The following is a 16,117-nucleotide window of genomic DNA, read 5'->3' on the forward strand; positions in this document are numbered from 1 at the left end:
TAAAGGAGAGGCTACAGGAAAATTTAAATTTGAATTATCCTCTTGTATCTCAATCAGAGCAAATATGCTCTTGATGACCATTTCACTATGACACTCCTCTCAGGATAATTCACAGGATTCTCTAATGGCTACCAAGTCATCAGTAACTCTGAAGACTGGTTCTCTTCAACTGTTGGTTCTTCTAGAGACCACACACAATTTGCTGTTTGGTTTTAGATTTTTGCCCACATGGTGTTCTAACTTCTGAAAATGAGTTTCCAGCTTTTTGGAGACAGTGTTTGGCTGGCTGCTAAAGGCCTCTGGCCCGCTCGTGTGCATGTCTGGCTTATCTAATGGACCCAAGAGAAGCTCTGTCTTTCTCAGAAGCCCCATGGGGTTGCTCTTCTCTTCCCGAACCCCAGTCTATCTCATTCTCAGATGTCTAGAACTGGTCTGCTTATTCACTGGGTCTGTATTGTCAATGTTTTCTCATGTGTGTCAGAAGAGTTGAAACCTTACAGGGAAGTTTTAAGTATTCACTAATAGGTATTCAAGGGCAGTTGAGCAGAAATCTAAAATAGTAGAGGCCCCTTGACATTCTTCTCTTATTCTTTCTGTCTTCTCTCTCCTTCTCTTTCTCTTAAATCCTATGTTCTTTCCTTCCAGTCTGCACAAAGAAATGAAGATTGCCAGAAATATTTAAAATAAAGGTAAATATAAAACATATTTTCTTAGTTTTTGAAAATAAAGGCACAGACTTTCCAAATGCAAAGGCCATATTTATATGGGGCTCTCAAATAAAAATTATTCTATGGCTCAAATTATTAATCGCTGACAAAGGTGCAAATAATGTTCACAGGGTGAGCAGGTGGGAACTAGGATTTTCAATTCTTTATAACTTATTTCTTCAACAAATAAGTGTTAAATAATGAACTTTTTACTAAAAGCTCCTTCAAGCTTTACAAAATAAAATGTCAGCTGTTCCTTGTGAGAATGAATTACTCAGAAAGAAAAAGGGGAAATGGATATGGTGTGGAAAACACACAAAGTGAGAGAAAACACCTGCTTTCCTACAAACATTTGACTTAATCCAGTTCCCAGAAATGTTCCAATGAAATAGCTGTTAACAAAAAATTCAGATTCAATTAACACAATATTAAAGTTTTAAAGGTCAAGAAAAAAAAAACTGTTCTCTCTTTATGTTTGAGCTTTCTCCTTTTCCAGAATTTTCTGCTTATAAAGCCAACAGATGAAGTTATTTCTTTTTAAATCTAAAGAAAGGTCACAAATAGCTTTCAACAGATCACAAAAACAATTTGACACGAGATTTCAGAAGCTGGGGAAATTCCACGGATGTGGGAGAACTTCAATAATTGATGAAAAGCATTCAGAACAGTGTAGGCCAAAACTAATGTTGCTAAAGAAGGTCCTACTTTAATTAGTTAGATGCAAGCCATAACACAGCCCTCTGGATCAATTGTGGCTGTTTTACTAGACAACTCTGATAATTCTTTGATATTTCAAGTTGATATTATTGCATAACAGTGGAAGGCTTTTGTTATCTTGAGGTAAACCTGTGCTTTCATACCCAAGTCTAGAACATGATGTAATCTAAAGGGTTACAAAAGCATTGTCCTGTCCTACATTATTTTCATTTAATAGTCCTTAAATGGGGTAGTGATTTTTTTTTTATTGCTATGGATAGCATGTTTTTCTCCTTATAGATAGAGGGATCCTTGGAGATGATGGACCCAATTTTACTTAAAAGTTCCTGGTGTTGGAAATAATTCTAGAATACTAAGTTTTTGTTGAATAAAACTGTTCATGGGTAATATAAGTCTTTTACCAATTAATGGAGAGCAACTTTAAGATCCGTTTGATTTTGGGACATGGCTTCCCAAAAGAACCATTATCTTTTATTTTTTTAATCTTCTAATTGGTTCCAGAGAGATAGATGAAGCTATTAGAAATCTCTCTTTAGTTACTAATCAATGGTGATCAATAACATTAAACTATTGATGAATTAATTTAATTAGCTTATTGATGAATATTGAATGTATAGTTACATTAGTTTCCTGATCATTATATATAAGCCAGTGCCTTGTACCAAAAGGGGTCAGGAAGAGTTGTCTCGATATGGGTACAACTATGCTTGTCTTCTTTCTTACCTCTGTCCTTGTTTAACTGGGTAGTTTCCTCCCATGAGCTTCCTCCCAAACTTAAAGAATTTTTCTTTATTGTTTTTAAGAATAGTCTCTTAAAGGTCTCGTAACTGTGTAATGTTGACTGAGAGTTACTTCCATTTTGAAAGTTTAGCTGCATCTATAATGAAAGGAGGATATCTGGACTCTAAAGACAGGCTGCTGGTATCCAGGACACCTCTGTCATACAGGAAGGCACATGGCTGGCATCTGCTGATCTGTCTCTCCTTTTGCGGCTCCCTGCATCTGGCTTCAGTTGCTTTCTCTCTCAGCTTCTCTGGTGTGTCCTTGTCCCTCTGCTTCTCTCTAGGTCTTTTACCAAGAGCTTCTCTAGGTTTCCTGTGTGTCCTTTATCCTCTTAGTAAGGACTCCAGTAAAAGGATTAAGAACTACCTTGAACGAGGTGGGTCACATCTCAATTGAAATCATCTAATCAAAAGTTTCCACCGGCTCTTCTCAGAGCTGCTCACTGTAGGGTAGAACTTGGTGCCACTCCCACTGCCACCTAGGACCATCTATATGACTAGGCCACATTCTTCAATGAGTAAACACATCAGTCAGTTCTATGGTGCTCTTGGACACATGTTTATGGAGTTTCTGAAGGGCAGTGGAGATTACTGCATGTACAGCCTGACCTCTCTGCAGACAACTGATCGTAGAAACTCATTACTTGTCCACCAAGATACCCCCATAAGAGTGATTAACCTGGACACAGAGGCAGTGAACTGAAATCTGCAGAGCATTTTACAAGAGTTCTGACCTGGATGGGGTAAATCTCAGGGCACTACTTTTTAGTGCTTCAGTATTACTGGATTGAAGAACCACTGCTTCTTATTGGGAGGTTCATTTCATTCCCCCATACTCCCAACTTCTTGCTCAAAGCACTGAGAAATAACCATATTGAGTGTTTTTTAACTAAATTAACATGGACTGAGTGAACCACCCAGGTCCTGTGGAAGTCACGTACAAGAACATGAGATTTCTTATTAAACAGAATCTAACCAATGCAACCTCAAGCAAATGTACAGAAGAATTTCAGAAGTATGGAGTTACCACAGCAATAAGGTTATGTGAAGCAACCTATGACATGTTCTTGTGGGGAAAAAAAGCATCCATATTTATTCTTGATTGGCCTTTTGAAGATGGTACACTACCATCCAACCAGATTACTGATGATTGGTTAAGTCTTGTAAAAATTAAGTTTCATGAAGAACCTGGTGGCTGCATTGCTGTTCATTGTGTTGCAAGTTTTGGGGGAGCTTCAGGGCTTGCTGTTCCAGCACTGATTGAAGGTGGAATGGAAAATGAAGATACAGTACAGTTCATGAGACAAATGTGACATGGAGCTTTTAACAGCAAGAAACTTTGTTGTTAGAGAAGTATCATTCTAAGATGTGGCTGCACTCCAAAGACTCCCATGGTCCCAGAAACAGTTGCACTCATTAAAACTGGGGTGCCTTATTCAAAATAAGGTCACTCTCTCCCAACCTCTCCCTTTGTTTGCCAAACTCATGTTAGATCCTGTTTGGAAAAAGGTAGGTTATAAAGAAGGGAATGACAAAATACACACAAGCAAACAGACAAGCAAAAGTTAAAAAAAAAAACTTCAAACTTGAGTTCCTTGACCTTGGAACATTCTATTCAGATACTGTGTTAGTTAGATTTAGTTGTCAATTGGCCAGGTGAGCATACCTAATCTTGTTGCTGCAGACATAAGCCAAAGGTAGGTGAACCTCATCTGTTGCCAATTACATCTGCAGTCAGCTAGGAGGCTGTCTGCTGCAATGAGTGACGTTTGACTTAATTGGCTGGTGCTTAAATGAGAGAACACAATGTAGCACAGCCTAAGCAGCTCAGCATTCCTCATCTCAGCACTTGCAGCTCAGCCCAGGCCTTTGGAGATGCAGAAAGAAGTCACCCCGGGGAAAGTTGTTGGAACCCAGGGTCCTGGAAAGAAGACCAGCAGAAACCACCCTGTGCCTTCCACGTAAAAAAGAACCTCAGTGGAAAGTTAGCTGCCTTTCCTCTGAAGAACCAACAAAATAAATCCCCTTTTATTAAAAGCCAATCCGTCTCTGGCGTGTTGCATTCCGGCAGCTAGCAATGCTAGAACAGATACCCTATACTCTTACATATTATACATGAATGTTCCAGTGAATGCACAAATACCCAAAACAATTGCACAGGGTCTATTTATTTCTCCAACATAGTATATTAGAGTAGAAATACTTGAAGGATTTAACAAATATTTATTGGTTCTAAATACAGTTTACTAAGTCAGTTCCACCAACTGACATTTATCTGGAGAGAGCATTTCCACACATTACCTCCTTTAGGCATTTTTACTTCAAAAAAAACAAAAATTCTTAACTTCCTAATGAACTTGAATCCCTGACAAGATATAGAAAGGTAATCCACAAAATAATTAGTGAATGAATAACATCAGGATTAAAACAAATAATCCAGTGACTCATTTTTTTGTGACTAACACTGTGTCAATACAAGTAATGAGAAAATGACCTCTCAAGCCGCTTTTTGAGTCTATAATTCAGTGATGCTCCTGGTTCTAGTAAGAAGTAGCATTTTAGTAACGTGTAAGGAATCTTTATCAGAAGCTGTCTTGATATCAGAAATGGGCTCTGAATATCTAATGACTTGCTTCAAATGATCCAATATCAACAGTATTTAGTAAAATGATTGTAAGAGTTATACAGATAAAAGCAAGAAAACGTCCAACCTTGAATATTTTCCTAGACTAAAAATAAAGTATGGATCTAGAACTGTAAAATGAAAGGGAATGAAAACCCAAACAAACAAACCAACCCAAACTCCATATCAGACAGGATTTAAACCACAAACTTAGCTTAGACAACATTTTCTCATGGCAACTGACATTTCAGAACACTCTATGGTGCTACATTTCACTGAAGAGTTTGCTAAGTCAAGAATTTCTGGCAATTTGCACGGGAAAATTGCATTGAAAATTTCTCCAAACTCTAAAATATTTGTTTTTTGCAAATTTGAAAAGAAACCTGGGACCAAATAAAAAGTGAACCCAGAAAGAAGGAAATGATTAAAGCTGTCTTAAGTTGTGATCAAGATTTCTAAGCACCTTTCACATCTTTTATTGTTGTATTTTCAAAATTGGAAAAGGAAGGGAAGGGAAGAGAAAGTGAAAGGATTTGAGCATCTGAATATTATTAAGGCCAAAATATCAAAGAAGCATAAAAACATGTTTTTGATCCCTTTGTTTTTATTAGCATAAAAAGAAGGAAGAAAACTATTTTTTACAAAGAGGAAAACACAATTCTGTGTCAGGCCAATAATTACCCTGTGCAATTACCCTGACATCTTTGCTTAGCATTTTAAGATCTTGTATGTTTATAATGTTAAAACCATGAATTTGCATGATTTAAAGCTTTATTCCATAGACCTAGTTAAAGACACAAGTCTTTGAAAATCTGTAAAGAAGTTGTTCCTTCCCATCTGTTTTCTGTAGACTTCCTGTGGGTTTTTAACAACTGGCTCCATTGATTTTCTACACTGAGTTCAGTAGAGTAAACACAATCTGAATTATCTCATGGGTGAGGCTTAAACAATGAGATGAGGAAAGTTCAGCCAATTTTGAGTTTTATTTACACATATGATATTCATGGACTCAAGAAGTAGAAGAACTAATTACTCACCTCCGCAAGCAGGGGTAGCAGAGGGAGAGTTCTCTCCTTTTGGTAGCTTTGGAATATGTTACGCACCTTGGAGAAATGATGAGTGTCTGATTGTTTTAGTGAGTACTGATCCAAGAGAAGTGTTATTTTAAATTTTTGTAAACCTGTACTCTCAAATTCCTTGTTTTAGAAAACTTTGCCCTGTAAATTGGCATTGATTAATGATCTTGGAGCCCACAAAACCATTACTTAAAAATGAGACCTAAAGTCACAATTTCTGATAATGAAAATTGCCTGCAAAAAAAAAAATTGTCAACGTACTAATTTAAACCTAAGAGCACACAATTTTATGCCTTATTTTTTCTGATTTCCCATTGTCCCCTTAAAGGAGAAGAAAGCAAGTATACGTTTTTAAAAACTGTTTTTACAACTAATAATTAGATTAAATATTTTCCTGGATGAACTTAACCCTGTTGATGATAGAAATTTTGAAAAGTAAAGTAAAAATTATGAAAAAGACTCTGGCCCTGTCTGCTCTCCAATTAACTAGGGAAAACACATTTAAATGCTTCTCTGACTTTAGTTCATAAATAAATTATCTGTATGAATGAAATATGGCTGCATCATTAGGAGATATAGGAGCATCTAGTCTTCACAGAGATACAATATTTGGCTTTGGATGTAGAGTATTATTGAGTTTAAAGTAATGACTGAGATATCTGTGTGGAAACATCCAGCAGACAAGAAATTCCAAACTGGATTTTGTGACAGAAATGGGGTTGGAGATATTGATTTGGTGTCATCCACCCATCCAAAGGAAGCTGAGAGAGGACAGACAGAAAGAAGAGCAGAAGTCCAAGAAGGAAAGCACCCGCATTCATTGGCAGAAGGAAAAAAGTCAGAAGAAGCAATGTTGGAAAAGAATTAAGATAGCTCAGTATTTTTGAAGCCCAGAGAGAAATTTTTAAATAAATAAACAAGGTAGGTCTCAAGATTGTCAAATTATGAAAGAGGGCAAAAAGAGCAAAGGCAAAGAAAAGGCTGAGAAGATCATAAATGATGACCTTCAGTTGTCCTTGAATGAACTAACAAAGACACAAAAGAGATTTTTAGATTTATCCTATTCCTCAAAGAGTATCACCTTCAGAGACAATCCTAATGTGATTCCCTTAGATTTTATTTACATAGAAACCCTGATATTGGGGTATATTTGTGCAAAGACACTCCTTAAATCATGGATCTCTGATCATCAGCTTACCATGGATCGGACAGAACTTCACCAAATGAGGGCAACTCATAAGTTCATTGGACAACTTCCTCTTAAGCAATACAGGATGTGAATATTGTATTATTCATTCATTATTTATTATCAAATACATAATGTTACAAAATTATGATTTTGTATCATTACAAATGATACAAAAAGATAATCTGTATTATCTTTTTGATGATACAAAAAGATAACCTGATGATACAAAAAGATAATCTGTATTCACAAACATTAATATTTCTTGCCTAATTTTGCTAAGGTTTCTATGGCATTTTGTGATATTGAGGGCCCAGTTGTATCAATTCTATCATGTCCCCCAACAATTTTTAAAGTGTGGATAATTGGAACTTACAATTATAAAAATGTCATGCCTGATTCCTAAAATATTCATGGTATGAATGTGTCTCAAGCCTTTATCTAGCTTTCTTTTTCTAGTTAGAAGTATCCTATCCACCAGGTCTCAGTAAACATTTATTCAGTGTCAATTATGTGACAGTACTCCTGAGAGTTGGTTTATTCTATTTTTACGGGTGAGGACCCATCATAATTAAACGTACAAGATCACATAATCGAGAGGGATAGTAAAATAGAGATTTGTACAGGTACAGACTTGCAGTGAGAAGAGAATGCCTCTCTTAATCTGGACAGGACAGGGAAAGTTTCCCAGAGTTAATGATGCTTGAGCTGGGTTTTGAAGGACAACGAAAGATGTAATCAGCAGAGGAGGGAGAGGGCATCCTTGTACAAAGGCAGAGACTCATTCTACTTTCCCGATGGACCATGGTTGGGATCTAGCATAAGGTGCTTGAAGTAGGGTGTAGGGGTAGAGTGTCACTTGCCTAGGGACTTCCATGCTTAGAAGTAGGTGGTAGAAAACAAGAAACAAAATTTAAGGAAAAGCTAGGTAAAAATCTAACCTGATCGTAGAACTGCATTGGCAATCAAAGGGCCTTGATGAAGAAGGAAAATATGGATTCATCATGATGAAACCAAGGAACCTAGATAAGGGGCAACACAGGATAATTTCCTGAGCTAAACCTGTGAGGGATCTTAATAGAGATTTGGGGTGTTAGCCAGATGGTTGTTAATGAAGGAATTGACCCAGTCTGGACAGGAAGGGAAGCATGGAACACTTTGGAATGTTCTGAGACATAAAAACGTCTACAAATAGGAGAAAAGGAAAGATGAGGACATGGTTTGGAAAGGTCAGATCTTGAAGGGCATTACATTCCAACTTGAGGAGCTTGGGCTTTCTTAATTAAGAATTTAGAAGTCTCTGAAGGGTGTGAAACATGGTAGTGTTAAGATCATAATGAAGAAAGTTGGTTTCCAGAGCTTTGTGGAGGGAGGATAGATAGGATGGGTGATGAGCCTGGAAATAATTGAGACCAGTTTGGAGAGGATTACAATTGTCTGCGAGTATAAAGTAATAGCTGTGGCAGTGGTGATGGAGAAGAGTGAATGTACCTGTGAGATATTTATAAGTCACGTATTAGGCCAGCACTGGTTGACTGGTGTGGAAAATCAGGGAAATGAAGGCATTGAAAAGCACTTTTGGACTTCTGGTTTGGGTACCTGATGATGCCACTAACTGAAGAACTCCAAGAAGAACATATCTTACAGAGAAGATATCAGACATGTTGAGATTGAAATATCTATCTATGACATCCTGGTGAAGATGTCTTGTAAGAAGTCAGATATATTGGTCATAAGTCCAGAGAAAAAGATGAAATTGGATTTACTGTTTTTTTTTTTGAATGCAGTATGTCAAGATGGCTGGGTCACATTTCGTGTTTTTCCATGTGAATATCCCATTATTGCAGCACCATTTGTTGAATTTTTGTTTGTTTGCTTGTTTGCTTGCTTGTTTGTTTTGGGGAGAAGTGCATGAGCCAGGAATCAAACCCAGGTCTCCCTCATGGCAGACAAGAATTCTACCACTGAACTACCCATGCACCCCACTATTCTTACAAGTTTTATACTACTTATTACTTTTATAAATAAGACCTAAAAGGCAAAGTCACTTCACCTACTCCAAGGATTATAATATAGTATGTTAATACAAACCCACATGTGGGTATTGGAGGGACTATTTTGAGCCAGTTGGTGTGTCTGTCATTCTGTTATGAGTACGGTCTGTACTTGGAGAGAGATATCCCTAAAGTAATCTGCAAACTTAGCCAAAAACTTAGGAGTGTTTGTCTGGAGTGAGTTTCTGACTTCCTGATTTGTGAACTTCTGGGAGAAATTAAGGGAAAACTCACTGCACTCTAGAACAATGGGCAAACTATTGAATGAGCCCTTACATGATGGGAAATTAGAACATTATGCATCTTGAAGAGTTAGAAGCCAGAGAATGAATTCAGAGACACTCTAGATAACCAACTGCATGCAAAACAATGCTTATGAACAACTTGCCTTTCCCATCTATTTGCATGACAGGATAAAATGTCGATTTACCTATTCTTTGAGAAATGCTTTATTTCCCTCCTCTCCAGAGGCAAGAATATTAAGGAATGGAATTTAATGACAGCCAAAGACTTGAAAACTGCTTCAAACATTTCTTTGATTTTTGTATCCAATTTTGAACCTTGGCAAGTGGAAAAAATAAAACCAGCTATAGATAACAGATGACAAAATACCCTGGTCTACACCTCATAGACAGAGAGTTACCTCTTTCAAATACTTCTGCATAATTCCAAGTGACAGTAGTGGAAGTTGAATCTGAGGATTTGGGCAGAATTTTAGCTGAGTTTAGTTTTCTAAACAGATATTTTCATTGCCTGATTTTGAATGAAATAGCATGAAATCTTCCAGATATTTATTCATTTGACATTTTTGCTGCAATGACCCTAGCTCAGTGGCCTCTGATCTGTGACCCTTGCTCAAAATGTACTCAATAAAGGGTGAAAATTCTTTTCTTTTTTCCAGTGGAATGTGAAGGGAGGGGAGAGAAAAGAACTGCATATTCCTGAACTTCTGCTAAAACTCCACCATGTTGCAGCTCTCACTACTTTACCTCAGGTTAGGGTTAGATTTAATGGGAGCTGGACAGCGGACAGAAGGAGTGTGCATACGCATGTTCCAGCAGCTTGCACAGTGTGCCATTGCTTTCGGTTTACATGGAAACCACCAAATCCCTAAGAACTTTCAGACCAGCACTGACATTCAGCTCAGTTTCTAGGGCTCTGGAAACAATGGGCTACAGTTGTCAATTATCTGTTATGATTCAAGCCTGAGCAAAGTATTGGTCAAAAGGACATCAAACTTAACATATCTAAACTGAACTCATTAGCTCCACACTTTGTCCGATACAAATCTCCTTCGCTTTCTGTGTTCCCAGTCTCCAGAAATGGTGTCACCATCTGTTGTAGTTTGCAAGCTGCTGGAATGCAGTATACCAGAAACAGAAGCGTTTTTAAAAAGGGGAAATTTATTAAATTGCTAGTTTACAGTTCTAAGACTGTGAAAATGTCCAAATTAAAGCCAGGCTATAATGTCCAATCTAAGGCATCCATGAAAAGATACCTGGGTTCAAGAAGGCCAATGACGCTCAGGGTTTCTCTCTCAACTGGAAAGGCACATGGCAAACATAGCAATGTCTGTTACCTTTCTCTCCAGACTTCTTGTTTCATGAGGCTCCCCCCAGGGGCATTTTCCTTCTTCATTTCCAAGGGTTTCTGGCTGCATGGGCACTCATGGTTCTTGTGGTTCTAAAGCTTTTTCCAAAATGGTTCCATCTTAAAGGGCTCCAGTAAGTAGCCTCACCTTCAATGGGTGGAGACACAACTTCATGGAAGCCATCTAATCAAAATTTACCACCCACAATTGGGTGGGTCACATCTCCATGGAAACAATAAAAAACCTCCCAGCCAGCAATATTGAATGAGGATTAAAGGACATGGCTTTTCTGGGGTTCACCACAGATTCAAACTGGCACACCATCCACCTTGTTAACCAAGCCATAAAATGAACTTCTTCTCTGGAATACAAAAAGGTAGTTTGATTTAGTGCTTAAGAGGAAGATTGTTGAAGCCAAGCTTGTTGGGTTCAAATCTTAATCTTACCATTTATTAGCTATATGACCATATATTAGCTGTGAGGAAAATCTTACCCTTTCTGTCCCTTAGTTTTCTCATCTATAAAGTGGTGGACAATAACAATATATACTTCATAGGGATGCTATAAGGATTAAATGAGTTAATACTTATAAGTGTTTTTATCAGGACTTAAGATATAGTAAGCATTATATAAGTATATGTTAAATAATTTCAAATATGTTTCACCCATAGAACCTTATCCATCACCTGGACTCTTTGTGTAACAAGTTCCTAACTAGTTCCTCTATCTAAATTTTTGTTTCTGACAACCTGTCCTTCATATTGTCACATGAAACCTTTCATTGGGTCTCCTTTAATATAGAATGAAGTCCTAACCCACCCTCATCCCTTTCCATTCCTCCTCATCCACTTTGTTCTAGTTTGCTAGCTGCTGGAATGCAATATACCAGAAACGAATGACTTTTTAAAAGGGGAATTTAATAAGTTGCTAGTTTACAGTTCTAAGGTCGAGGAAATGTCCCAATTAAAACAAGTATATAGAAATGTCCAATCAAAGGCATCCAGGGAAAGATCCCTTGGTTCAAGAAGGCTGATGAAGTTCAGGGTTTCTCTCTCAAGTGGAAGGACACATGGTAAACACAGTCAGAGTTTCTCTCTCATCTGGAAAGGCACATGGTGAACACAGTCAGGGTTCCTCTCTCATCTGGAAAGGCACATACTGAATACAGTGTCATCTGCTAGCTTCTTCTCCTGGCTTCCTGTTTCATGAAGCATCTCGGGAGGCATTTTCTTTCTTCATCTCCAAAGGTCACTGGCTGGTGGACTCTGCTTCTAGTGGCTATGTCGTTCTGCTCTGCTCTCTCTGAATCTCTTTCATTCTCCAAAATGTTTCCTCTTTTATAGGACTCCAGAAACTTATCAAGAGCCACCCATATGGATAGAGACATGTTGTCACCTGATCCAGTTTAACAACCACTCATGATTAAATCACATCTCCAGGAAGATGGTCTGATTACAGTTTCAAATATACAGTATTGAATAGGGATTATTCTGCATTTATGAAATGGGATTTAGATTCAAACATGGCTTTTCTAGGGGACATACATCCTTTCAAACCAGCACATACCTCATGATTGGACATGACATGTCTTCACACTAAGTTTTTCCCTCTTCTTGGAAAATGCTCCAACCCTTGTCTTTCTACTCAACTTTTATGCATTTTCAAACCTCAATTTAAGCATTCCTTACCCCATTAGACCATTCCCCCCCCACCCCCACTAAACCAGGTACTTTCCTTTCTCCATGCTCTCATAGCACTTGATGTCTCAAATTATCACTACAGGTTTTGCTGTAATTTTCACTCTGGTATGTTCATCACCTCAACCAGACCAGAACTTCCATGGATATTCCCAGTATTAAGTTCAGGGCTTGGCACATGATTGGAGTTAAACCATCCTCGATAAAACTCACAAGGTTTTATCTATGCTTCTCCAGGGAACCTAGGAGAAAGCTGTTGCACGTTTTGGAGAAAGAAAGACAGAAAAGAATGTATAATACATAGAAAAAGCATGCTGGAATTTGTTTCATAGGTTATGACTAAGGCCAAATCTCTTTATGAGATTAAGATGAGCTGGTTAAGTTTAGATTTGACTAATACCCAAATAACTAAAAACAAGAAATTAGCAATATTATTACAAAATTGGCAAGAATTTAATTCTTCAATTAGCAATATTTTCTCTGACAAGCAAGTAAGACGCTTCTAGCTATTTTTATGAAATACGTGAACTATGGCTTGCTAAGGTTTATTCAGCCCTGACATAGTATCTGGCATTGTACTTAGCACTTGATATGAATTTAAAGACTCATGTAGATAGTTTTATAAAATGCAGTAATGGGGAAAATATTAGTTATAATGAGTGAATTAAAGCCTAAAGGTCCTTAGAGGAATGCTGTCATATATCATGAAGGAGCAATGAAGATATTAAGTAGAAAAATAGAGAATGCCAAATATTTTTTTAAACTGTCTGTTCTGAAGGCAATCTTCCAGAGTGTCAGATAAAGCTGTCCCTCTGCCTCCAAGGAGAAAATTAAGGTGGATAATTCACAAATAACCTATTAAATCTGCCCTCTTGCCAGATTACACTGAAAAGAGAAAAGTCTCATCTTTAATGATGCATTAAATGATTGTGTATTTAGAAACGTGTAAGAAATATTTAAGATGAAGTATTTTATAAACTAAATTTTGAATGTTCCACTTAATAACTCCACCCTACCCCACCCACATTGCAACTCTAGCCCATCAGTGTTCGATGAACAATTGCAAATTCAGATTTTCTGCAATCCACCTGTGCTTTGTATAAAACCTCCCTGCCAGCTTTATATAATCCCCTAGATTAAATTAGCCTATTCAGGAAAAAATATTCTCTGTGGAAGATTCTCTTGAGGAATTAGAAAATTCCCAGTTTTCTTTTGAAGGTGAAAACATCTAATTTACTAAAATTAAAAATGAACTTTGAGTTCTTTCTTGGTGTTCTGCTGATCTATCTATGCCCTGGAAATTAAATTCATTTATTTCCTAATCACTGGTTAGAAACCATTCTGAGAAGTTAAAAAAAAATCTTTAGCCAAAGTATCTCTTTTCCTGCATGCCAGTATTATTGAGGAATATTTATTCCCCATCCAATCCAGTTGGGCTGGTTTTATTTCTTTGGAACTTAGTTGAGCTCTAACACTTGCCCACTCTCTGAAATGAATAAACTATTTCCATAAAGCCAATTCACCCTTTTTCTTACTCCAAGTCCTCAGAATTAAAACTTCTCTTTGTTCTGTTGATGATTTTTCCCAAATTAGCCCAGAGTATTACTAGCTGTACCCAAATGTAGCACTTCTTACTTTTGTATGAGTAACAAACCAAAAATAAAGCATAGAATGCCCAATCTTTGCCAAATGAATCTCCCAATTCTTACCACCAACTCTTTTATTAGGATTTTTCTTGAGTAATAAAATCAAGTATATATATATATATAATACAATATCTATAATAGGCAATATCTAAAACAATATGATATATGATATGATATAATAATATACAATATGATCTTCCTTTCTTCCCTCCTTCTTTCCTTCCTTCCTTCTGTTCCTCCCTTCTCCTTTCCCCCCTCCTTATCTCTCTCTCCCCCACTCCCTTACCCTCCCTCTCTCTTCTCTTTCTCTTCTCTTTCTCTTTTTCCCTCTCTTTCTTTCTCTCTAGCAGAACTTGCAGCAGTTTCCTGGACTGAATGCCTGGATGCATAAGTCCTATTTGGAGACTTTAAAAATATAGTTCTGTGGTTCTCACACCAAGATATTCCTACTCATAGGTCTGGGAGGAGCCTGAAACTCTGTGCTTTTATAGAAGCCCCCCAGGAGATTTTGATGTATCACTGGGTTTTTAATGTGCTCCTTCTGTGTGCTCTAACTCTTCACTCAAACTAGTGCTGTTTATTAAGGGGAATGTTCCCTTTTATTTTTAGGGTCTTTATCCAAGGTGTTTCTATTTTATTGTATTTGTTTTTTGTTACAACTTCCAGGCACTCTTTGGGAAACTTCTAGAAACCACCTGTGAACCAGAGCTTTAAATGAACACAGTTGCTTGTGTCCATTGCAGGCTACTCAGTCCACTCTCTCCATTCTGGGTTATAGTAAAATCTGAATTGACTGCTTTTATTTTACTACCACACTGAATTGTCTGCATTCCAGTTCTTCCATTTTTGCATGTGTGGCTAAATCCCAGAACTTATTATCTCAAGACTTTTATATTTGTTCCCTCTTCCTAGAATGCTTCTCCCTATTTATAGGGCATGCAAAGTCTTGTCATTTTAGGCTCAGCTAAAGTATCATCATCTTACAGAGACTTTCCCTAGTCTTCCTATCCAAATAAGTGCAATGTTTTTCTCTCTCTCCATTTATCACTGTCTGCAATTATTTTTTTAACTTTTTTATTGTATACTATAACATATATACAAAGCAAAGAAATAAAAAAGCAATAGTTTTCAAAGCACTCTTCAACAAATAGTTACAGGACAGATCCCAGAGTTTGTCATGAACTATCTTACCATCCTCTCAGATTTTCCCTTCTAACTGCTCCAGAATATAGGAGGCTAGAAGGCACAAATATTTTTTTTTATCATTACAATTGACTTTTTTCTTTTTTATGAAAATAACATAAATAAAGCAGTAAATTTCAAAACACAGCACCACAATTAGTTGTAGAACATATTTCAGAGTTTGACATAGGTTACAATGTCACAATTTTAGGTTTTTACTTCCAGCTGCTCTAAGATACTAGAGAATAAAAGATATATCAGTTTAATGATTCAGCATTCATTTCATTTGTTAAATTCTATCTTCTTTGTATAACTCCCACCATCACCTTTGATCTTTCTATCCCTCTATTTAGGGATGTTTGGGCTATGGCCATTCTAACTTTTTCATGTTGGAAGGGTCTGTCAATAATATCGGGTATGGAGATGGAACTATCTGATGTTCTGGAGAGGCTGACCCCTCAAGGTTTCAAGGCTTATCTGGTCCAAGGACCCATCTGGAGGTTGTAGGTTTCTGGAAAGTTACTTTACTGCCTGGAATCCTTGTGGAATCTTATATGTTGCCCTAATTGTTCTTTAAGTTTGGCTGGAATGGTCTTGGTTGAGGTTTGGCAGGTTATGATAGGTAGCAAGGTCTAACTGAAGTTTGCATAAGAGTGACCTCCAGAGTAGCCTCTCGACTCTAGTTGAACTCTTTCTGCTACTGATACTTTATTAGTTACACTTCTTTTCACTCTTTTGGTCAGTATGTAATTGTTGGTCCCATGGTGTCAGGGCCAGACTCATCCCTGGGAGTCATCTCCCACATCACCAGGGAGACTTTCACCCCTGGATGTCATGTCTCATATGGGGAGGGGAG

Source organism: Tamandua tetradactyla, chromosome 14, assembly GCF_023851605.1.
Source record: "Tamandua tetradactyla isolate mTamTet1 chromosome 14, mTamTet1.pri, whole genome shotgun sequence".
Classification (NCBI taxonomy): domain Eukaryota; kingdom Metazoa; phylum Chordata; class Mammalia; order Pilosa; family Myrmecophagidae; genus Tamandua; species Tamandua tetradactyla.